Source organism: Herpailurus yagouaroundi, unplaced genomic scaffold (assembly GCF_014898765.1).
Source record: "Herpailurus yagouaroundi ecotype Mexico unplaced genomic scaffold, PumYag 566, whole genome shotgun sequence".
NCBI classification, from domain to species: domain Eukaryota; kingdom Metazoa; phylum Chordata; class Mammalia; order Carnivora; family Felidae; genus Herpailurus; species Herpailurus yagouaroundi.
The window spans coordinates 476,138-501,445 of record NW_024412783.1 but is presented as its reverse complement, the minus strand read 5'-3'; the positions used below and the strand labels follow the sequence as shown (position 1 = coordinate 501,445).

General features: G+C 32.5%; 1 long non-coding RNA gene across 1 annotated transcript; it reads left to right on the top strand.

Annotated features, from left to right (window-relative positions):
* Positions 1-1,014: 1,014 nt before the first annotated feature.
* On the top strand, positions 1,015-20,134 carry LOC121023561 (uncharacterized). The gene is made up of 2 exons (XR_005787453.1): positions 1,015-1,059; positions 18,657-20,134. It is a non-coding gene; the product is annotated as an uncharacterized LOC121023561 (long non-coding RNA).
* Positions 20,135-25,308: the final 5,174 nt, after the last annotated feature.

Genomic DNA, 25,308 nt, shown 5'->3' with positions numbered 1-25,308 from the left:
GGGACAGAGAGAAAGGGAGACACAGAATCCGAGGCAGGCTTCAGGCTCTGAGCTGTCAGCACAGAGCCCGACATGGGGCTCGAACTCACAGACCACGAGATCATGACCTGAGCTGAAGTCAGATGCTTAACCAACTCAGCCACCCAGGCACCCCAGTTCGTCTCGTGGTACAGCCTTTACTTTAAAGTTGACTTCGTATGATTTCACTACTGTTTAATTACTGTTATACCCAACTCTGCTCATTTTTAATAAGGTTGGGGTGTGTGTGTTGAGTTGTACAATCTCTTTACATATATATTGAAGATTAACACTTTATCAGATATGTCATTTGTAAATATCTACTTTTTTTGGTAGGTTGTGTTTTGTTTTTGTTTTTTTGTTTGTTTGCTTGCTTTCATTCACCGTGAAAAGCATTTTATTTTTATATATTCCTTATAGTTTATTTTTGCTTTTGTTTTCACTTCCTTAAGAAGACATATATGGATAAATGTTGCCATGCCTTATGTCAAAAAAAAATAATTCCTGTTTTCTATTCTAGCATTTAATGGTTTCAGGTGATACATTTAGGTCTTTAATCCATTTTGAATTTGTTGTGTTTGGTATTAACAAGTGGTCCAGTTTAATTCTTTTGCATGTAGTTATACACTTGTCTCAGCATCAGTTATTGAAAGTTGTCTTTTCCCCATTGTATATTCTTGCCTCCATTGTTATATTTTAATTGACCATATAATGGTGGGCTTATTTCCAGATATCTTAAAATCTGGAATTGTGATACATCCAGCTCTGTTTTTCTTTCTCAAGGTTACTTTGGTATTTCAGGGTCATTTGTGGTTCCATGCAAATTTTAGTGTTATTTCTTTTATTTTTGTGAAAAATATTGCTTATATTTTTACAGGTTTTGAATTGAAACTGCAGATTGCTTTGTATAGTATGGACTTTTTGAAAATGTTAATTCTCCCAATCCATGAGATGAAATATCTTTCTATTTGTTTGTGTAATCTTCAATTTATTTAATTGGAGTTTTATAGTTTTCAGTGTACAGATTTTTCATCTCTTTGGGTAAGTACATTCATATCTGTTTTATATTTGGGGGAACAATTTGAATTGACTCATTTTCTAATTTCTCTTTCTCTTTAAAAATTTTTTAATGTTTTCTTTGCTTTAAAGAGAGAGACAGACAGAGACAGAGACAGAGACTGAGTACAAGCAGGGAAGGGGCAGAGAGAGAGGGAGACACAGAATCCAAATCAGGCCAGGCTCTAACTGTCAACACAGAGCTTGACACAGGGATTGAACTTGTGTACCCTGAGATCATGACCTGAGTTGAAGTTGGATGCTTATCCAACTGCGCCACCCAGATTCCTTTCTAATTTCTTTTTCTGCTACTTCATTATTAGTAAATAGAAATGGTACCAAGGAGGAGGGAGGACTTGGGGTGGCAAAGGAGAAGGGAGACTCTAAGCTTGTCTCATCTCTTGAACACAGCTAGATAGATATAAAATCATTCTGAATGTCAAATAAATCAATTGAAGGCCTGAATGAATAAAAACTGCAACAGTGCATGTAAAAGAAAGGAGGACCACCTTTTGGAAGGTACAACGTGCAGACAGTTTACCAAGGGAGATAGTGCTCTGGGTCCAAGCCACAGGGAGGTTACCACATAGTAGTATAAGCAGCAGAGCACAAAATCTGAACTTTTAGCAGTCTGTTACTGTGGGGGAAGTGCCTGGCTTAAAGGTGCTCAAGTGGTGAAGAAGGGTAGAATCACTGGAGTGACAGTGTGGTCTGAGAATCCCTTCCTTAGGTGGCCACAGAAACAGTTTGTGCCAAGTGTCAAAGTTCTGTGTTGTTTCCAGACTTCAGAGAAAAGATTTGCCCTATATGAGGGCTGCAAGCAGGGGTACTGGATTTCTGCTCTGTTTTGATATGAACTTTGAACAGCTGTATAGTCCTATCACTACTTTTTTCCCACAGGCCAGTGAAAACATGGCAAGACACTCCCCTAGATGAATATCATAGGTCCACACCATGGGATCCTTAAGATTTGTAGTTTTGAAACTCAGTGGCACACCTGAGATTAAAAAAAAAAAAAAAAAGTTTGGACAGAGTGGTGCTTAGTTGGGTCAGTTGATTGTCTGACTTTGGCTTGGGCCATGATCTCACTGTTCATGAGTTTGAACCCTATGTCCAGCACTGCACTGACAGTATGGAGTCTGCTTGGGATTTTCTCCCTCTTTCTCTCTCTCCACCCCCCATCACTTGTGCTTTCTCTCTGAAAATAAATAAATAATTAAAAAAAAAAAAAAAAAAAAAAAGAAAGGACACTGGCTGGGAGAACATGGGGTTCTGATGGAAACTGGGGACACAAGGCTGGTGACTAATTGCTCTTCTATGAGGTTTCCTTGAAGAGTGGGGGTGATGTGCAAACTCAGCTCCTGGACTGTAGAGCAGGGTGTGGCCATATTCATTCAGCCCTGCAGAGCTGAAAGCCTTCAGGGAGCAAAACAATACCACTTAGTGGAGGATGGAGCCACTTAAGCCAAGCCCTTCCCCCCTATACCCAGGAGATGCATTTCCTCTTTAACAGGTCAGCCTGAGAATCAGAGAACATCAGGCTCTTCTCCCCAGAAGACCAGCACAAAATCTCCTTTCCACCTAGTGTACAGATCATAGTGCTGTAAAGCTTCAGCTCTAGGGGAAATAGTATCAAAATTCTGTTTTACTTTTATTCTTTATACTTTTTTCATTTATTTTCTTATTTTTTCTATTTTTTTTACTTAATTTTTACTTAACGTTTACTTAGTTTCACTATTAGTATTTTCTTACCTTTTATTTTTATACGTACAAATTTATATATACATGTTCTTTTACCTAGATTGTTTTAACAAGCAGACCAAAACACGTCTTTATTTTGTTTGTTTGTTTGATTTCTTTTCTTTCTTTTCTTTGCTCTTTTCTTTTCTGGACAAAATAACAAAATGGAGAACATCACCACACACACACACACACACACACAGGCAATGATATTCATGACCAGCGATTTAATGAGCACAGATATCAGTAAGATGACTGAATGAGATTTGAAACCATTATTATAAGAATACTACTAGAGGTTGAAAATATCCTAGAAGACACCAAAAAAACCCTTTCTTCAGAGATGAAAGAACTAAAACCAATCAGGCTGAAATTAAAAATTATATAACCAAGATGCAATTTAGAATGAATGCTATGATGGCAAGAATGGATGGAGCAGAGTACCAAATCATTGATATAGAAGATAAAATTATGGGAAATAATGAAGCGGAAACAAAGGGAAACAAAGGGAAAAGACCATGATATGAACTTCGAGAATTCAGCAACTTATTAAAGAAGAATAACATTTATAGCATAAGGGTCCCAGAAGATGAAGAGAGAGAAAAAGGGCAGAAGTTTTATGTGAACAAATTATGGCTGAAAACTTTCCTAATCTGGGTAGTACACAGGCATCAAGATCCAAAAAAATGCAGAGAACTCTTACGAAATCCCACAAAAGTTGGCTATACTAAGGCATATCATAGGCAAATTCAAAATAAAATACACAGACAAGGAAATAATTCTGAAAGCAGCAAGGTAAAAAAAAAAAAAAAAAAGGCCTTAACCTACAAGGGAAGACATAACAGGTTTGTTGCAGATATGTCCACAGAAAAATGGCAAGCCAGAAAGAAGTGGCGGGATATATATTAGGTGCTGAATAGGAAAAAATATCCAGCCAAGAATTCTTTACCCAGAATGCCATCATTAAGAAAAAGAGATACAGAGTTTCCCAGAAAAACAAAAACTAGTAGTTCATGACCACTAAATCAACCCTGCAAGATATTTTAAGGGGAACTCTTTGAGTAAAGGAAAAAACAAAACAAACAAAATGACCAAAGTAACAAACACTCTGAAGGACTACAGAGCATCACCAGAAATACCAACTCTATAGGCAACATAATAGCACTAAATTCATCTTTCAATAATCACTCTGAATGTATATGGACTAAATGCTCCAATCAAAAGACACAGGTTATCAGAATGGATAAGACAAACAAACAAACAAACAAACAAACAAGATTCATCTATATGCTGCCTACAAGAGACTCATTTTAGACCAGAGGACACCTGCAGATTGAAAGTGAGGGGCTGGAGAACCACCTATCATGCTAATGGACATCAAAAGAAAGCTGGAGTAGCCATACTTATATCAGACAAAGTACATTTTAAAACAAACTGTAACAAGAGATGAAAAAGAACATTATATCATATATAAGGGGTCTATCCATCAAGAATATATAACAAATTTAAATAATAACGCCCCCAACTTGGACAAAACCAAACATATAAATCAATCAGTAGCAAACATAAAGAACGCAATGATAATAATACTGTAATTGTAGGGGACTTTAAAATCCCACTTAAAGTAATAGTCACATCATCTAAGCAGAAAATCAACAAGAAAACAACAGCTTTGAATGTTGCACTGGACTGGATGGACTTAGCTTATATATTCAGAACATTTCATCCTAAAGCAGCAGAATACACATTCGTCCCAAGTGCACATGGAACATTCTCCAGAATAGATCGCATACTGGATCACAAATTAGGCCTCAGTGAGTACAAAAATATTGAGATTATACCATGCATATTTTCAGACTAGAATGCTGTGAATCTTGAAGTCAACCACAAGAAAAAAAAGGAAAAACCTCAAGTACATGGAAATTAAAAAACATCACACTAAAGATTGAATGGGTTAACCAGAAAATTAAAGAAGAAATTATATATATATATATATATATATATCCTGTCCATATTTTATATATATATATATATATTAATTTCTTTAATACACACACACACACACACACACACACAAGGAAGACAATTAAAATGGATATATATATATATATATATATATGGAAGACAATTAAAATGGAAAGACTAAGTCTTTCCAAAATTTTCAGATGCAGCAAAGACAGTCTTGAGAGGGAAATAGATTGCAATACAGGTATATTAAAAAAGCCAGAAAGTTCTAATACAAAACCTAACATTACACCTAAACGAGTTAGAAAAGTAACAGCAAATTAAGTCTACAGCCAGCAGAGAAAGAGTAATAACAAAGATTGGAACAGCAATAAATAATATAGAAACAAACTCTTAAACAAAAAACAGAACAGATCAAAGAAACTAAGAGCTATTTATTTGATAGAATTAATAAAATTAATAAACACTCAGCCAGACCTAACAAAAGAAAAGAAAAAGGACCCAATCAAATAAAATCATGAAAGGAAAAGGAGATATCAAAACCAAAACATCAGAAATTAAAAAGAAAAATTATAAGATAACACTGTGAAAAATTATATGCCAACAAACTGGGCAATCTAGAAAAAATTGACAAATTTCTAGAAACTCACAAACTACCAGAAAAGAAATAGAAAGTTTGAACACACCTTATAAACAGCGAAGAAATTGAATCTGTATTAAAAAATCTGCAAACAAACAAAATCCAGGACCAGATGGCATCTCAGGGAAATTCTACCAGACATGAAAAGAAGAGGTCATATCTATTCTCAAACTGTTTCAAAAAATAGAAATGGAAAGAAAACTTCCACTCATACTGAGACCAGCATTGCCTTGATTCCAAATGTAGACAAAGAACTCACTAAAATGGAGAGTTATAGTCCAGCATCCCTGATGAACATGGATGGGAAAATTCTCAATAAGATACTATCAGATCAAATTCAACAGTACATTGAAAGAGTTATTCACCACGTTCAGTGGTATTTTTTGGTGCATTGTAGGTTTGATTCAATACTCACAAATGTAGCCATGTGATACATCACAATAATGAAAGAAAGGATAAGACCATATGATCCTGTCCATATATGCAGAAAAATTATTTGAGAAGATGCAGCATCCTTTCTTGATAACCTTCAACAAAGTAGGGATAGACAGAACATGCTTCAACATCAAAGAGGCCATATACGAAACACCCACATCTAATATCATCCTCAATTAGGAAAAATTGAAAGTCTTCTCAATGTCAGGAACAAGACAAGAATGTCCACTCTCACCATTACTCTTAACATAATACTGAAGTCTTAGCCTCAGCAATCAGACAACAACAACGAAATAAAAAGCATCAAATCACCAGGGAAGAGGTCAAACTTTCACTATTTGCAGATGACATGATTCTTGATGTAGAAAACCCAAAAGACTCCCCACACAAAATTCCTGGAACTATACATAAATTCAACAAAGTTTCAGGATATAACATCAACATGTAGAAATATGTTGCATTTCTATACACTAATAAAGTAGCAGAAAAGGAATTCAGGGAATCAATCCCATTTACAATTGTACCAAAAGCAATTATATACCTAGGAATAAACCCAACTAAAGAGTTTAAAGATATATACTCATAAAACTATAGAAAGCTTATGAAATAAATTGAAGACACAAAGAAATTTCAAAAACATTACATGCTCATGGAATGGAAGAACAAACATTTTTAAAATATCTATACTATCCAAGCAATCTACACATCCAATGCAATACCTATCAAAATATCACCAGCATTCTTCAAAGAGCTAGAACAACACCAATCCTAAAATTTTTATGGAACCACAAAAGACCCTGAACAGCAACACAATTCTGAAAAAGAAAAACAAAAATGTAGCATCATGATTTCAGATTTCAAGCTATAGTACAGAGCTGTAGCCATCAAGGCAACATGGTGCTGGCATAAAAATAGACACATAGATCAGTGGAACAAAATAGAAAACACAGATATGGACCCAAAACTGTATGGTCTACTCATCTCTGATAAAACAGGAAAGAATATCCAATGGAAAAAACTGTCTCTTCAGCATATGGTGTTGGAAAAACTGGTCTTTGACATGTAGAATAATGAAACTGGACCACTTTCTTACACCATACACAAAAATAAATTCAAAATGGTTGAAATATCTAAGTGTGAGACAGAAAGCCATAAAAATCCTAGAGAAGAACAGCAGCAGCAACCTCATTAACTTTGGTTACATCAAGTTCTTAATAGACACTTTAACCAAAGCAAGGGTAACAAAAACAACAACACAAATGAACTATTGGGACTTCATCAAGATAAAAAGCTGCACAGCAAAGGAAACAATCAATAAAACTATAAGGCAAGCTGTGGAATGCAAGCAGATTTTTTTTCAAAGACATATCTGATAAAGGGTAGTATCCAAAATCTATAAAGAACTTAACAAACTTGACATCCAAAAAACAAATAACCTAATTATAAATGGGAAGAGGACATGAACACTTTTCCAGAGAAGACATTTAGATGGCTAACAAACACATGAAAAGATGCTCAATGCCACTCATCATCAGGGAAATACAAAGGAAAACTATGATGCAAAACCACCTCACACTTGTCAGAATGGCTAAAATGAACACAAGGAACAATAAGTTTTAGCAAGGATACATAGATAGAGGAACCATCTTGCCCTGTTGGTAATTCAAATTGGTGCAGCCTGTCTGGAAAGCAGTATGGAAGCTTCTAGGAAAACTAAGAATAGAACTACCCTATCATCCAGCAATTGCACTACTAGGTATTTCCCCAAAGGATATAAAACTCGATTCAAATACAGATTCAAAGCTGTACATGCCCCCTGTTTATAGCAGCATTATCAACAATAGGAAAAGTATGAAGAGACCCCAAATGTCCACAGACTGATTAATGGAAATATAATATGTGTGTGTATACACACACACACACACACACACACACAATGGAATGTTACTCACCCATCAGGGAGAATGAAATTTTGACATTTGCAATAATGTGGATGGAGCTAGAATGTATTATGCTAACAGAAATAAGTCAGTCAGAGGAACACAAGTATCATATGATTTCATGCCTATGTGGAATTTAAGAAACAAAATAGATGAATGGTTAGGAAGGGGAGAAAGAGGAGAGAGGAACACAAACGACAAGAGACTCTTAATGATAGAGAACAAACTGAGCATTGATGGAGGGAGGTGGGTGTGGAATTTGCTAGATGGGTGATAGGTATTAAAGAGGGCACATGTTATGATGAGCACTTTCTCTTGTGTGTAAGTGATGAATCACTGTCTACCACTGAAGCCAATATTACACTGCATGTTAACTAAGTAAAATTTAAATTAAATAAATAAATAAATAAATAAATAGAAAAAAAAATATTACTTTGACTATTTGGGGTCTTTGGTGGGTCCATACAAATTTTAGGATTATTTTTTCTAGCTCTGTAAAAAACTCTACTTGTATTTTGATAGAGATCTCATTGAATGTGTACATTGCTTTGGGTAGTATGATTTATAACATTTGTTCTTCCAATCCATAAACATTGAGTGTTTTGTTCTTTTCTATATTTTGTTCTTTTTATCATTTTATTTCTGTTTAAAAAGTTTCTATTGACCTATAAATTTGCTTATTTTCCCTGTTTTGTCCAGTCTACTGATCAGTCCATCAAAATATTCTGTATTTTACTTCATGATTTTTATATATGATTTTTATTATTTATTTTAAGTGTATTTATTTATTTTGAATGTGAGAAAGAAAACAAAAAAGCCTGGAAGGGGAGCAGGGAGAGTGGGGGCAGAGGATCCGAAGCAGGCTTTCTGCTGACAGCATAGAGTCTGACATGGGGCTTAAACTCATGTAATATGACCTGAGTGGAAGTCCAAAGCTTAACCAAGTGAGTCACCCAGCGATCCCTTTCTTTGTGTTTTTGATCTAAATTTACCATTGATTTCTTCTTATACATTCTATCTCAATAATTGCATTACACATCTGATTTAGCATGTTGCCCACTTTTTCCCTTAGAGCTGTTGACATTTAAATCATAGCTATTATAAATGCCCTTTCTGATAATCCAATATCTGTATTATGTCTGAATCTGCCTTTGGGTTTTATTTTTTCTCTTGAGACTCTGTTGCTGTTTTATTTTATTTCCTTTTACCATGTCTTATATTTTTTTTCTTGAAAACTGGGTATATTGTACCAGGTTATAGAAACTGTTTTAGTTTGAAATGGAGGAGGGGCAATGTTCTATAATCTTACAATTAAATTTTATTTATTTTAGTGGGTCTCTTTACTGGCATGCGGCTTCGTGTTTCTTATCTTCCTTTCTTGTGTTGCTTAAATAATATAGAGATTTTTAATTTTTTTTTTCAACGTTTATTTTATTTTTGGGACAGAGAGAGACAGAGCATGAACGGGGGAGGGGCAGAGAGAGAGGAAGACACAGAATCGGAAACAGGCTCCAGGCTCTGAGCCATGAGCCCAGAGCCCGACGCGGGGCTCGAACTCACGGACCGCGAGATCGTGACCTGGCTGAAGTCGGACGCTTAACCGACTGCGCCACCCAGGCGCCCCATAAATAATATAGAGATTTAATGCAAACTCAAGGAAATCACCAGCTTTAAAATAATGAATTAGTTATTCTGTTTGTTTATTTATTTTTTAGATGGACTTTGAAAAGTGAGTAGTAAAGGCCATATCTATAATATATAAATATTAATAATATTATATTTCAGGGGCACCTGGGTGGCTTAGTGGGTTGGGCTTCCGACTTCCGCTCAGGTCATGATCTCACAGTCCATGAGTTCGAGCCCCATGTCAGGCTCTGTGCTGACAGCTCAGAGCCTGGAGCCTGCTTCAGATTCTGTGTCTCTCTCTCTCTCTGCTCTTCCCCTGCTCACATGCTGTCTCTCTCTCAAAAATAAATAAAGATTAAAAAAATTAAAAAAATATTATATTTCATTAATTATAAAGTTATATATGAAAAAAGTAATTCTGACTGTGGTAACATCACAAAACAAAGGGTAGAAATATTTTTGTTTATAATAAATAAGAACTTTTTAAGACATAATTCATAAGTGCCAACCAATATGAAAAGAATATTCTTTTTAATCCATAATACTTGGATTTGCAACTAAATATAAAAGATCAAAATAATAATTCTTTGGCACATCTGGCTGGCTCAGTCCATGGACTATCCATGGACTGGTCCATGGATGTTTGCATGGTCCATGGACCATGGATCTTGATCTTGGTGTTGTAAATTCAAGCCCTACGTTGGGTGTAGAGATTACCAAAAAATAAAGTCTTATAAAAATAATAATAATGTATTCAGAAGCTAATAGAGGAGAATGTATTTATGATGTCTTAATGGCAAATATCTTTATATTATTTTAAAAATATTTCTATTGAAGTTTATTTGACACACAATATTAAATTAATTTCAGTTGCACAACATAGTGACTTGACAACTGTACATTATTCTATTCCCACCACAATATAAGCAAACATTTTAAAATTTGTAAAAAGCACTAATCTTAAAAACCTTGACTACTTTCTTACATTAAAATTGAAGACATTTATAAATAAATTAGTAAAAAATTCACAATGTGAGAGGATATCTGTAATAGATATAAAATAACAAAGGCTCTGTTTATGGTCTATTAAAAATAACTCCCATTAATCAACAAGAAAACAAACTCACAGGTACAAACTGTGACAGTATCTTGAACATTTTACAAAGGAGATATAGAAATATGCTGATACATAAGACAATGGGCAAAGGACTATGCTAATTGATGTCTTTTTATAATTCAGTACAATGATAACCATGAATCAAACTGACAGTAACAAATTTTGGCCTTTATAATTTCATTAATTAATGCTACAAATATAACAGCAGGAGAATTTTCCATGCTGACTCTCTTCAATGTATGTGAACTAAAGGATTGATTTTTTGATTTATAGAATCATAAATTATGCACTTTTTTTGTGAAAATTCACAATGTGTTAATTGGAGAGGTATATGAAAAGACAAACATAAAACAAAGCTAAGATATTCTTTTAATAAAGCAAGGGCAAAGGATTTGTTTTAATATAATTACAAAATTACAGTAATTGGGATTGTTTTCTATATGCAAAAGACAGACAGACTCAGGAACAAAGTAAACCGGCCATAATGAAAAACATAGATATATAGATAATTTGTAACAAAAAATACACTTTATGAAAGTTGGAGGATAAGATATTTTTCAAATAATAGTGTGAATTAGATATCTCCTTTTAAAAATAACAAATATGATGTTAATAGTACCCAGCTCCAAAATAATGATTTCCAGACTTGTCATAAAACATAGTTGAGAGGAAAATTTAGTAAGAGGTCAAAGAGGAATAGATTTTTGACTGAAGGATATAAAATAACTTATTGGATAGTGTACATGAACACTAACCTTGAGAAGGGAAGGAGTGATTAATATGACATATATGGCAATTATAATTGTCTCAGCATTAAGAACATGAGAACCCAGATCAAAGAGATGGTAGTATAACTGTAACATGGGTAATTATAAAATGCTCTGTATCTAGATTGTGTAAAAATAAAAATAAATAAATAAATAAATATTAAAAAAAAAACTTCTAAAATCAACAACAAAACACCCAATCCAATATTTTTTAAAAGAGGCAAGCTGTTTGAATGTAACTTCTAAAATAACAAACGACAATGAAAAATAAACATATTAATTGTTGCAAAATTTTATTAGTAACCAAAGATATGCAAAGTACAAGGAGATGTAGCTACACAATCATGATATAGGTAGAAATTTAATTGAAAATTAAGTATTTTTTTAAGATCATCAAATAATAGGAATTCACACAAGAATGAATTAAATGAACACAATCACTTATGAAACCATTTGGCATTACCTAGTTTAGTGGGTTAAATGATGTCTCATGATGTGTCTCCAAAACATTATGTCTCTACCCTAAAACATTAGAATGTGGTCTTTGGAAATATGTCTTGGCATATGTACTTAGTTTGGGATCTCAAGATGAAATCATCTTAGATTCAGAATGGGCCTTAAATGAATGAGTTTTTTTGTGTGTTTTGTTTTGTTTTGTTTTGTTTTGTTTTGTTTTGTTTTAAAGAGGAAAGGACACATAAATATATCCAGAGGTAATAAAGCCATGTTCAGATAGAGAGAGAGATTGACATTCTGCTGCAAAAGCCAGGAAACATTGAGCGCAAGCAGAAACTGGAAGAGACAAAGGATTGTCTCCCTTAGGACTGTTATAGGACCCTGTCAACCCCTTGAAGTAAAATTTCTGGACTCCAGAACTTTGAGAGAGTAAATTTACATTGTTGTAATCCACCAAATTTTCTGGTGTTTTTTTATATCAGCATTAGGAAGCTAATACATCCAATAAATTTTAAAATTTTCAGATTTTCTACCTACCAATTCTACTCATACTCATACCTCAAAAAATTCACGTATATTTGTGATAGAACACATATAACAAATACTGATAGAGAAGTTATAATTATAAAAAATCCTCCAAATTCAAAAATATTATATTTTGAAAAAAATATATATAATGAATATTATTCAGGTATGGAAGTAAACTATAAATAAGTTAGAATATTGGAAACAATGTTACAAGCAAAATGTCAGGCAAAGGAAATAAGACACAGCATAGATACATATAATAATTTTCAATTTATATTTGATTTAAAATTCAAAAATTTTACTTTATAGTTTAGCATGGCAAATAATATTGCTAAATATTAAAAAAATAAAAATGTAATTATATAAGATTCATTGCAATCATTAATTTCGGAAGTGGGAGTTGTTTCCACCAAAAAGAAATATACAAAATATCATGTGTGGCAATATTATTCTAATGTTGTATGAGGATTGATGGTTCCAGGGGTCTTCTATTATTTTTATCTGTTTGTAAAAATATGTTTATACGAATTATATTTATTTCTAAATAATAAATGATGTAATATATTAAACATGTAAGCTAAAAATTGTATTTTAAAATAGGATATATTGACTTAAACAGAATTGTGTTTGTCAGAAAAAGAAAGCAAAATAGACATAGAAAATTATAAAATTATGTAATTAATAAATCTGTTTTAAGCACTAAACAATATAAATAACAAGTAAGCATTTTGTATGATAATAAGTTATATTTTATTTACTACCACCTAAGAAATATTAACAAAAAGAAACTGTTTATTCCAAAGAAAGACATATTTAATCAAATTTTATAGTTCAGATCACATTCTTTCAATAAACAGATACTAAACAAATAGAAACAAAGTGAAGATTTCTTGAGAACTAAAATTGTAAGTTTAAGTTGTCAACATCCTAAACATCCTAAACAAAAATTATATAAAATTTTTCCAGTAATAAAATTTAATGTAATAGTTACAAATATAAGGTCTGAGGAGTTAATTCAAAATAATATATAAAAACAAAATGGACACAGCCAACCCATACCTCAGTAAATAACCTTTTATAAGATGAATATAAACCATAACAAAAGCACAGGTGTCAATACTCATCTTAGAAAATAGGAATCACAAAACACAAATAATTTACCACTAAAATAAAATGCCTCTTAGATAAATGTTGTTTTGAAGATATATTATACACTGATTTTCCTGATATGATTCAGAATATAACTGAATGTAAATGGTTTTATGTAATTGAGTGCCTGCACCATTAAATATGAATGTATACACTTTTTCTGTGTTTGTCTTACAGTGTGATTTTAAACTGTTGGTTAAAATTTAGGAATCTCTTTTTGGGATTTTATATCTCATCTTTTCTATTTATTTCTAAATTCTGGATAAAGAAAACATCTTGAGGTCACATTTATTTGATATGCAGGATATCTGACTTTTCTAATAATCAGCAAATAAATTTTTGGTGGCCTAATGACCATATTTGAAGTCTAACAATTTTTTCAAATCAAGTACAAATTGATGCCAAACTTGAAAATTATCCGACTAGACACTATATAAGCTGTCTTAAAACAATATACATCTGAGGCAATATACATTCCATTGTTAGTTTGAAAGCTCCCAGTTCACAAACTATTTTTATATGTTAAATAAACTCTTATCACTTACTAATTTAGTGATCTGTTACTTTTACTTCTGCTATTCCTGCATTTTGACATGTGCAAGGTAGCAGAAAAACTAAAAACAGTTTTATATCAGACAAAAGGATTAATACGTTCAATGTGAAAAATAATTTCCCTGTCAAAATATATAAATATAAAATATATAGATCAAGAACACAGAATAAAATTTAAGAATACAATTTTGAAATGTAGACAGTACACTTAAAAAGTTTTCCATTATTGGTAAAATGTTACAAGAAATATATTCTTAAATTAACTAACTAAACTACGTCAGCAAAGCAAGAAGAATTCACAATGATGAATGAAATTCCAGCCTTCCTGTACATAGGCATTAAAACTTTAACATTGCATATATGTTAGCATTCAATGGTTAAACTTTATGAATTATTATTGAAGGAATACTTAATAAATATTTCTATATTAAAGGTATAACAAACTCAGTGTCTACAGAAGACTGCTAATACACATAAATGAAAATGCATACATGAGATTGGAGGCCAATGGTAGAAAGCCACTTCACATCCTAAGTGAAGAACACAGGGGTAGTCAGCTTGATCTGATGGTCCATGGACAAATATAGACCCCTTATTTAAAAACCTAGGAATTTTTCCATTAGTATTTATATTTGTATGTGACAATTCATGATTTTAAATATTAATTTTAATAGGTTTTCAAACACAATGATGTGCTAACAGAAGTCTTTATTAAGTTAAATAATTCACCTAAAAGAGAAATTTTAAGACCTCTTTTTTTGCCTACTAGCCTAAGATACAAAAATCTAGGGGGAAGGGAATGTGTTATCCTGATTTAAAGGCATGCCCATTGCCAGGTCAGTATTTGTGATCAGTCATTTGGAGTAATATGATGTGGGACCAGGTCACATGTTAACACATACCACTGTGAGATAGGAGAGCATGATGGAGAAAGAAGCCCACTAAGACCCCCATAATGGAAATCAAGGAGAAACATTTTCTGAAAAAGCAGATGTGTGGTAAAAAAAAATATTTCAACAAGTGTTGTATGTTCAATTTCCCCATTAGTGTCTTTTATTTTCCTAAAGTAGAGAGAGGTAAGCTATGATATAGGTTAAAAGCTCATCTATGGATGAGAGGAATTTCTAGGGATATTTAATGCATATTAGTTTATGCAGTTTTGGTTATTGTTGCCTGAAGAATACTACAGTTTTTAAGTATTGGCTAACTAGTGAAAGTGAGAAAAGAGGTAGAATTACCTAAACTAAGATAGTGGTCTAATACAAAGAACTAATTTTTCATGCATATTTTATACACATTTACATTTATTTTCACTCTACCTTTATTAAACATATCTTTTTGTCAGAGTTGCTCCATTTAAGGGTCATAACTCCAGAAAATAGCCATAATGTAAATTTTCATGCAAGTATTAAATTATAGGGTATGTATGTCAAAATATAAGCAGAGATATAAAATGTCAAATATTAGAATATATTATAAATCTATAAAAACGGAAGCAGTGTTACTGAAAAACATAACTGTAGTTATCTTCATTGCTACGGTGAATCAGGTCTACCTGAGACCATAATATCTGAATAATTAATCTTTACAAAGTTAAAGACGATTTATTACTTATTAAGTACCACTGAGAGACTATATTTAAATACAAGAATAAAATATTTTAAGTCAAAAAGACAATAAAAAATAAACAGGAGTATAAAACAAATTATGTGAAAGTGATAAGAATTTTTAAGAATCAAACTTTCACAGTTAAATCATGTTAATTCAAATATTCAAATATAAAATTATTTTATAAAAGAAACAATGAATGGGTGCTATTAAGTAAATTGTTAAAGGTAATATACTTGAAACTAATATAATTTTGAATGCTAGTTATACTAAATAAATAAATAAATAAATAAATAAATAAATAGTTAGAAGTAAGAAATAAGTCAAACATATGAGAAACTATGAACACCAGAGCTGGTAAGAGCAACATGAACACCTGGATAAGAGCAAAATGGAAAAATTCCAAAAAAGAATGTGAACATAACACCCACGCATAACAAAGAGTTTCACAATCAATTGATTTCAGAATTTTAATCAATGTTGCAATATTTATGAGGTCCCTATAACTTACTAACTTAATAAATAAAATAAAAAACAAAATAATGACACATATACTAAATTTTTATGTCTGTTTGTTATGTTACAATTTTCCATGAGTTATAAGTTTAACAAAAGTATTAACAAGAGAAATAATCTTTTCCTTAGTATATTTACTTTTGAAAATTTTTAAGGAAAAAAAAATTCATAGAAAAGGGAAACCTGCACAGAAAAACATATTTATATAAATTTGAAGAAAACAGTATAAACATTAAAGTAAAGGTAGATACTGAATGAATGAAGTCAAGCTACTATAGATAACTATTTGAATGTTGTCACATCTATAATATTGTGCTTCTAGGAATTAGTAAAACAAAACAGTACAAAATTATAATATTAATTTTAACATAATGTGACAAGAACAGGAAGGAAAAATTGTGTTTGTGGGCTGGCCACATATTGAATTTGCTTGTTAACAGACAAAAAAAAAATCAGAACTATAGTTTATCTCTAGTGACATTTGTAGATTAAAAATAGTAAAAATTAAACATCAAAATTTTAAATATTTAAAATTAAATACATTAAAAGTTGGAAAGCTTGAGTTTTGAGCAATACATTGTACATGTTTACTTCCTAAGTGTTGATATAATACTGGTATTTAGGAAGAATTAGTATAAAATTCAGTACGGGGTCAATATTGAACAGGGTTAATTTTTTCCCTCTTTAATAAATAAAGAGAGTAAAGACAGCTGTATTTTATATTGATGGCTGACTGGCAGATTTCTGACTTACAGAATTTTGCTTAATGAATTTGTAAAGATCATATAAGGCACAAGAGAAAGGAATGCTCTGCCCCAAAAGTGGTTTGCCAAGGATAGGGAGAAGGGATTTGGCCATGAGTTGTCTATAGAAAAGTAGCATTTACTTACTATATATTTCCTATCTCGATTACAGTAATATTCTTTTGCAACCAAGATCCATCCTTACATGTCTCTTATCAACAGATATTAACTTATTAGTGTAATTATCTTCCCAGGACTTTCCTGAGAGCTCCAGCCACCTCTTTGTTTCACACATTATCAATGGGGGGATTAAGCAGGAGTGTAAGCATGGTGTAGAAGACAGAGACCACTTTGTCCTACTTTTCAGTGTGATAGACTTTGGGGAGAAAATACTTGATGATGATTGTTTCACAGAGGAGAGTTATCACAGGGTTCCTGGGTGGCTCAGTCATTAAACAGACTCTTGATCTCAGCTCAGGTCTTGGTCTCAAGGTCATGAGTTCAAGCCCCATGTTGGGCTCTTTTTATGGGCAAAAAGCTTACTTTAGAAAAAAGAGAGAGAGAGAGATCACAATCTTGTGGGAAGAACAGGTTGCCAAAGCTTTTCTTTTCCCTGAGTTTGATCTTTGTCCCAAAACAGTGGAAAGGACCTGCCCATATGAGGCCCTGATGACAGATATTGGAAAAATAAAGCAATACAACATCATTAAATACACACACGCACACACACACACACGTTTAAGGAGTGCTGGGATCTCACAAAAGAAATGATGGATTTCCCTGGAGGCACAGTAAGGGAGACCCAGAGTACAGATAACATGGATCAAGGCATTGAGAAGTGCACTCAGCCATGTGACAGACACCATGAATGCACAGACTATGGGACACACGAGAAATGAGTAATGGAGGGGATGGCATATAGCTACATAGCGGCCATAAGCCATTACTGCCAGAAGAAGACAGTCTGCTCCCATAAGAGTCATGATAAGGAAAAGCTGAGTTCCACAACCAATATAGGAAACGCTGCTTCTTCTAGACAAAAAGGCAATGAATATCGTTGGGGTAAAAATAGAGCTATGTAAGAGATCCATCAGGGAGAGTTGACTGAGAAGGAAATACATAGGAGTATGGAGGAGAGAATCAAATTAAATAAGAGTCATCATCATAACATTGCCAGCAAGGGCTGCATGAAAAAACAGGAAGATGAGAGTGAAGAGAAGTTTGGGGTGATATGGTGATATGGTGAAATGACCCCAAAAGAACAAAGTCAGTTCCAGTGGTTCTATTGATCCATTTTTCCATTCTCTCCTTCTGGATTCATTATCCTGGATAGTGCTGACAAAAATGTTCAGACTCACCATCATTTTACATTGTGTCAATTTCATTTTATCCTTTAGTCTAGCAATATTAAATAATATTAATAAATAGCTAATATTTTCCAAATATTTTAATTTAATTAAATAATAATTTAAATACATGATTGAAATCAAAAATTGTCTGAGCCCAATTTTAGTTTTCTTGTCATTGAATAATTTGTGAAGAATGTATGACATCATACATGTAGTAAATACGTAAATATGGTATGTAAAATTATTGCTTGATTTTACTTATATTTATACTGGATTAAACTGTGTTGCAAAGGCAAGGCTGGTGACATTGAATAAGGAAACTACTCACCTAAGCAGATCAACGTTTTGGTCGTCACTTGGACTAAAATTCAACTAATTGTTCAGTATCAAATAAATCATTTTTCCATAAATACTATATAGAAACTATCACCTTCTATTATTTTTCCTCAAGATATTACCAGAAACATCTTTATGTGAATGAAAGTGTTACGTGTAAAAATACTCGGAGTGATTCATCTTCCCTTGATGTCAGGGCCATACATTGCCAACAAACTAAGGAGGTTAAATAGCCCACAAAATCTCTCTACCATAGAGAGTTGTGAAAAATTGCAGTTCTACCTGCACTGCTCTCAGGGTAAATATCTCTTGTTTGTCTTTCTGTTTTGCTACGTAAGCAAAATTATTCCACTATCCTTCAAATGCCCCCGATTGAATAAGTATGTTCCCTTAAAAACAAGCAAACACAAATAAAATTCAGTTGCATAATTATTATTATTATTTTTTTTTTGTCAGCACCAGATACCTCTATCTTGGGAACTTAACAATTGCTGTGGTGAAATAATAGCTGTCACACTGGAAGAGTTGTCACTGAAGATGCAGAGCAAGTGAAGTTTTTTCCTGATTTTATCATTTTTAGTGACCTCAGATATGCTAATTAAGTTTTATTTCCTTTGGTTCTTATGTATAAAATGGGTATGTATGTTTAGGGTTTTGTGAGTATGAAGTTCATTGATTATAGCAATTTTCTTGGAACAGTGCCAAATGCATAGGAAATACTAAAAGTTTCCACATGGAATTGAGTTTGAACCTTATGAATAAATATAATTAGGAGTATGAATTGCCTATAACATACAATTATATTTTATTTTATGTTAATATAAAATATACAAATTAGAGACTTGTATAATAGTCAACATGTATTCAATATGTTTTTTTTAATCAAGGTACACATGTACGAATTTAAACCTCAAATAGTTCTAAAATGCTTATAATAAAAACAGCAGTAACTTTCCTCTAACTTCTTCTCTACCAGTCTTGTTATCCAGAGCCAAACACTTCAAATTCTTTTAGCTATTTCTCTGTACATATGACACTTATCTAAATTAATCCTAGAGCTGTTATTTCTTGGTTCCAAACTTTAGATATCAATTGAGATTCTCAAAAAGACAATCTCCTGAGTGGAGCCACTTCTCATGAGATATCAGGCTTCATCTCATTTTGCTAAAGCACATCTTCACAGAACTTCTCAATATAACTTCATAGCAGATCAATGATTTGTTCCATATATGTGTAAAATAATTTCATCTGTCTTTATATTTCATTTCTACTTTGGCTTGGAATAAAATTCAAGGTTAATAACCAGTTTCCTTCTGAATTTGGAAGGCATTTCTCCATTGTCTTCTCAAATTCATCATTCTTTGAGACATCAGATGCCCTTCAGATAGTAGCTCCTTTGCTTTTCCTTTCAAAATCTTCAACATGTATTTGTAATCAACTACATGTTTAATTCCATTGTTAAATGTCATGTTTTCCATATATATCAAGATCCTGGGTCTTTTCCAACCAGAGATATACATCTACCATTGTGATTTTGGGTACATTTATAATGTAATTATATATATTTCAATAAAGTTTCCCTCATCATTCTAATCCCCTTTTTTTCCTGTATTTGGAGAAATAACAGATATATAAATTTTTTCAGAAACTGAGCTTGATCTAGGAATGATACATTTGGCTAAGTTTGGGTCAACTAGGGGAAAATTAGTCATGGTGAAGTTAGTTGGGATTGGATAACAAGGTGAGATTAATTTAATATAGTATTGATTTTAAGGTGAAAAAAGGGATTTTTCTAGTGTGGACTTTTGTAAGATATCAAGCTAATGTTAGTATTTATTGATTATAAATCAATGTGCCAGAGTTTTAAGTGGTTTACATAGATATTAAATCCTCACACTTGGTAATGTCCCTGGAAGTGAGGTACTGGGCATAATACTGTTTCAGTGTCTGTGATCATACCCATATTTTATAGCCATGCAACTTTAATATCGCTGAAAGTTTGTTTTTATTATATTTAGAAAAAAATAGTACAGTGTTAAAATCCAAATGTAAGAATAATCAAAATTTGAGAAAGACATCAATACATTCTCAATTCATCACAACAATCATATAATTAGAAAGCAGGCCATTTCTCCTTTCACAATGGACTCATTTTGCAAAAACTGTCAAAATACCAAGAAAAAAGAAAACGAGTATCATCACTGTTACTGAATAAAAGGAAAACTGTGAAAACAATTTTGAAGTCAATTTATCCTCTTTTTCTTTTAAATTTAGCCTTATTCTTTTCGTTTCCATTGGGATTTAAATAGCATATGTGTAATAATACTTAAGAATTTTCATAAAGAAAACTCAGGTTTTTATCTTGTTTTGTTACCACTGAAAATAACTGGAAATATTTTTAAGTGTATTTTTTATTGAAACTTCCCTTCCATTAAAGAAGCATAGAAGCTAAAAATCACACTTCTTCTAACCTAAATGACTATCTTAACAGTTGTCAGGTTGGTAGTAACTCAAAGATCTTAGCTGCATGGCAGAAGTAAACTCGAAAATACAACTCTCAGGATCCCATTGCTTACACAGTTTATGACTAACATTCACCAACGATTTGGAAAATAGATGAGAACAAAAGGAGCTATACTTTGAGGAAGGCAGATGTGTGTAGAAAGATGATAAAGATGTGTTTTAAATCCACTTCCAAGTGAGCCCCCAAGATATATACTACATCGATGCTAGAGATTAAGACTTTCAGTGGGAATATCACATACATTCTGAGATTTGTAGTACCCACCACATGAGTTCCCAAGACCCTTTAAAAATAGCCTTCACTCTCCCAGCCATTCTAAAGTACAGGTAAACATTTAAATCACTATCCTAAAATCCATTATACCTGGAAAACCATGAATGAATTTTGTTTACAAAATAATGCAAATTTACACAGTGTTTGCTGTCAGAAGATGTCCTAAGGAAGGAAAACCTCAAAGATGGGAATCTGAAATTGTTCTCCTAATCTGATTAGATGAAAAGAGAATAATACAATAATTGCCAGTGAAAAATGGAATGCTAGTATACCAGAATGTACTGTAACCGAAAAAAAAAAGTTTTTTTGGTAAAAATCTAATGCATTAAAAATTTTGGAAGAAAAATTTACCCTTAAAGAATTTATTATGGTAGAAATAAAGAACATATTATTTATGGACTGGAGTATGTTTTTTCTGATCTCACTAAATAAGTTGCAGGAAAAAAAACTCATTTTTTTTTTAATTCCCAACTCAAAGCAGTCAGAGAATCATGAAATTCAATGACTGTCTTAAAAAGATTTTTTTTTTTTGAGGCAGGGGTCTCTTAACAAAACATAATAAAAATCTTGTGAAGATGAGATGAAATATAAAACAAATTGAATTTTCTGACTCAATATGACTTATGCTAAAATTGTATACTGATTGGAAAGAGAAAGTGAAATGGAAACATCTAAGTAGATTAAAAAATCTGAATACCTTGGACACTCAAATCCCATTGACCTTTCCTTGCCAGGAAGGAAAGCCTCTGTTACCTAGACCCAGGCAGCTTCTTATCTGGATATATTGCAATGCATTCACCTCTTGCAATTGTTCTGCAGGAAAATGTCCATTATTTATAAGATCCAATTCTAGCTTCATTTTTTTTGCAAAACTTGTGCTGGTTATTGAAATATAGAAAATTTGGGGGTGCGTGGGTGGTTCAGTCGACTAAGTGTCCGACTTCAGCTCAGGTAATGATCTCGTGGTTTGTAGGTTAGAGCCTCAGGTAGAGGCTCTGTGCTGACAGCTCAGAGCCTGGAGCTAAGATTCTGTGCCTCCTTCTCTCTCTACCCTGCCCCTCTCTATCTCTCAAAAATAAACATTAAAAATTAAAAAAAAAGTAAATATAGCAAATTCTGAACAATGGGAAGAAAGATACCCTTGAGTAATATTCTTAAATGCCATCATATTTACAATATATATGCTATACATCTTCCTACTGGTTTCTCCAAAAGGACCAGGATATATATTAGTGGCCTTATTCCCATCATATCACACAGTACCTCATGGAAAACTGAATTTATCTACAAAATTATATGAGATAGATGTATAGGCTACAGAATAAATGCACACATCTGACTTTTTCCTATATGTATAGGCATATCTGCATGGTATATTTTTTGGAACAGTACTATTTATTTAATCTTTCATGTGACCATATCATTCCCCTGTCCTCAAACAAACAAGCTAGTGTTTATTTTTAAAAAAAATTTTTTTTTCAACGTTTATTTATTTTTGGGACAGAGAGAGACAGAGCATGAACGGGGGAGGGGCAGAGAGAGAGGGAGACACGGGATCAGAAACAGGCTCCAGGCTCCGAGCCATCAGCCCAGAGCCCGACGCGGGGCTCGAACTCACGGACCGCAAGATCGTGACCTGGCTGAAGTCGGACGCTTAACCGACTGCGCCACCCAGGCGCCCCAACAAGCTAGTGTTTAAAATAACATTTACCCTTCTGCTATCCTTAATTTTGTTAACATTACAGAGGGGATTAAGGATGCAAAACAGTTGGGCACACATCTAGGATGTCAGTGTATCTAGTCAAAACAAAATAATTATGAGTGTTTTATAGTAGAAAGAACAGACTATTCCTTCACTATTGATATCTGCCTTGAAGACTATTGATTGTATATAAAAAAGGAAGTTTGCTGAGATTTGTAAGTAGCTGGTATTGTCATGTCAAAGTTGAGACCATCTAAGGAAGTCAATGTACAGGCAAATTCTTTCTTAATAATGGGTTTTAATTAACTGCTGAAATTGTTGTTATATTTGCATGTTGTTTCTATTTTTTTGTCTTAATGAAAAATGAAAATATGTGATCAGAGCTAAACTTAGAGTGGATGTTGTAGAGTACTTAAATTGAACGTTGTAGTCTAGTAACTTCTTTCTCTACATTTACCCCATTGTAGTAAAACATCTTTGCTTTAAATAAATATGGGATATTTCCAGTAGAAATATTTCTTGCAGAGAGAATTGAAATGGGCAATTAGGAGACATAGCAGTAGTGCAGTTGTTACAAGATACTGCCTTAGATAAAAGTAGTAATAGTAAAGTAGCATGAAGTGACCAGTCCAGAGATTAGTAGAGAGTAGATATTTATGGCTTGTGGATAGATATGATGTAAAATATGAGGAAATCAGATGAGCAGAGAATTGTACTAAGATCTTGGACTAAAAGGACTAAATAAGAAACCATCATTATTGCTGTTGAGGAAACCCACAGAGGCAACAATTCCTTCACCCAGTTCCTTTGTTTTCCGTCACTAAGAGTACCTTAACTGTACCGTGGTCATTATTCTGACTTCCATCAACATTATATGAAAGCACTTATTGATAGAATCAAACAAAAACTTCTCTTGTGCAATGATGCTATTGTTTTTATTGCTGATTTGCACTCCATTATATGAATATATTGCTATTGTTTTATTGGATGGTTTGAAATTTTCATCTATTATAAATAAAATTGCTATAACCCTCCTCATACAAAAATTTTCTTATGGTCATATGCACTGAATTCTTTTAGTATATACTTAGGAATAAAATTGGTCATAGATGAAGTGTATGCTTAACTTTAATAACACAAATTGTGGTTTTAATATCAAATATTCCAAACAAGAATACATAAAAGTGTACTAGTGTTTAAGTGCTGGTGTATGTAATGCAATGGATTGGTGCTAAAATTAAAATATATTTGTGATGAGCATCGTATTTGGTATGGAAATGTTGAATCACTGTGTTGTACACATGAAACTAATATTACACTGTAGGTTAACTAACTGGAATTTAAACAAAGACCTAAAAAATGTACAAAAGGAAAACTATAAAAATATTTTTTTCCAATATGTTAGACTCACTGATATCTGTGTTTCCATTTTCAGTGATTTTCATGACAATTTTACTTGTCTCAAGGGCATTCTTAATTTCAAATAAATTACATTATTTAGTTCATGGATATCCTTCTTTATTTAGCTTATTATTTTTATAATATAATGTTCCTACCAACAGTCCAAGAATTAAAACAGTAAAATTGTTAGATCTCTTCAGATCTTTGATCCTATCCATGTGCCTCCCCCATTGTTCCGAATTTCTAGAGTATAATTGTCTTGCTATATTATATAATTACCGAATATATATTCATGAAAAAATATACAATGTTTACCATCAGTGTTTTAAACAGTGTAAACAGTTGTTACACTGTAATTTATTTGTTTTACAAATTTCCTTCACTTGACATTATTTCACTGCATTAATATAGTTGAATGCAACTGGAACATACATTTTCACTGTTAGATGCAATTCTGTTTTTAACCTTATCAAATTCCTGTTTATATTTTGGTGGATGGATGATAGGCAACTTACAATTCTAAGCTTTACATATATTGAATTTATGAATACTGATGTATATGCCCCCCGTTTCCCATGGACAAGAGCCATTGCTGGTTCACAGGATATGAAAATGTTCATGGTTTTGGAATTATGCCAAGTGGTTTCTAAAATGGTAGCAACAACTTACATTTTTAAGGAAATATAAGTTTTCCTGATAATCATCTAGAAAATTCAAATTTTTCAGTTAAGATATCTTAATTCTCAACAATTAATATAGATACTACTTAACCTTGACTGATGCCCATTGACTGATGAATAGATAAAGAAGTGGTATATGTATAGATAATGTTAGTATTATGCAGAGTGAAAAAAGTCAGTTAGAGAA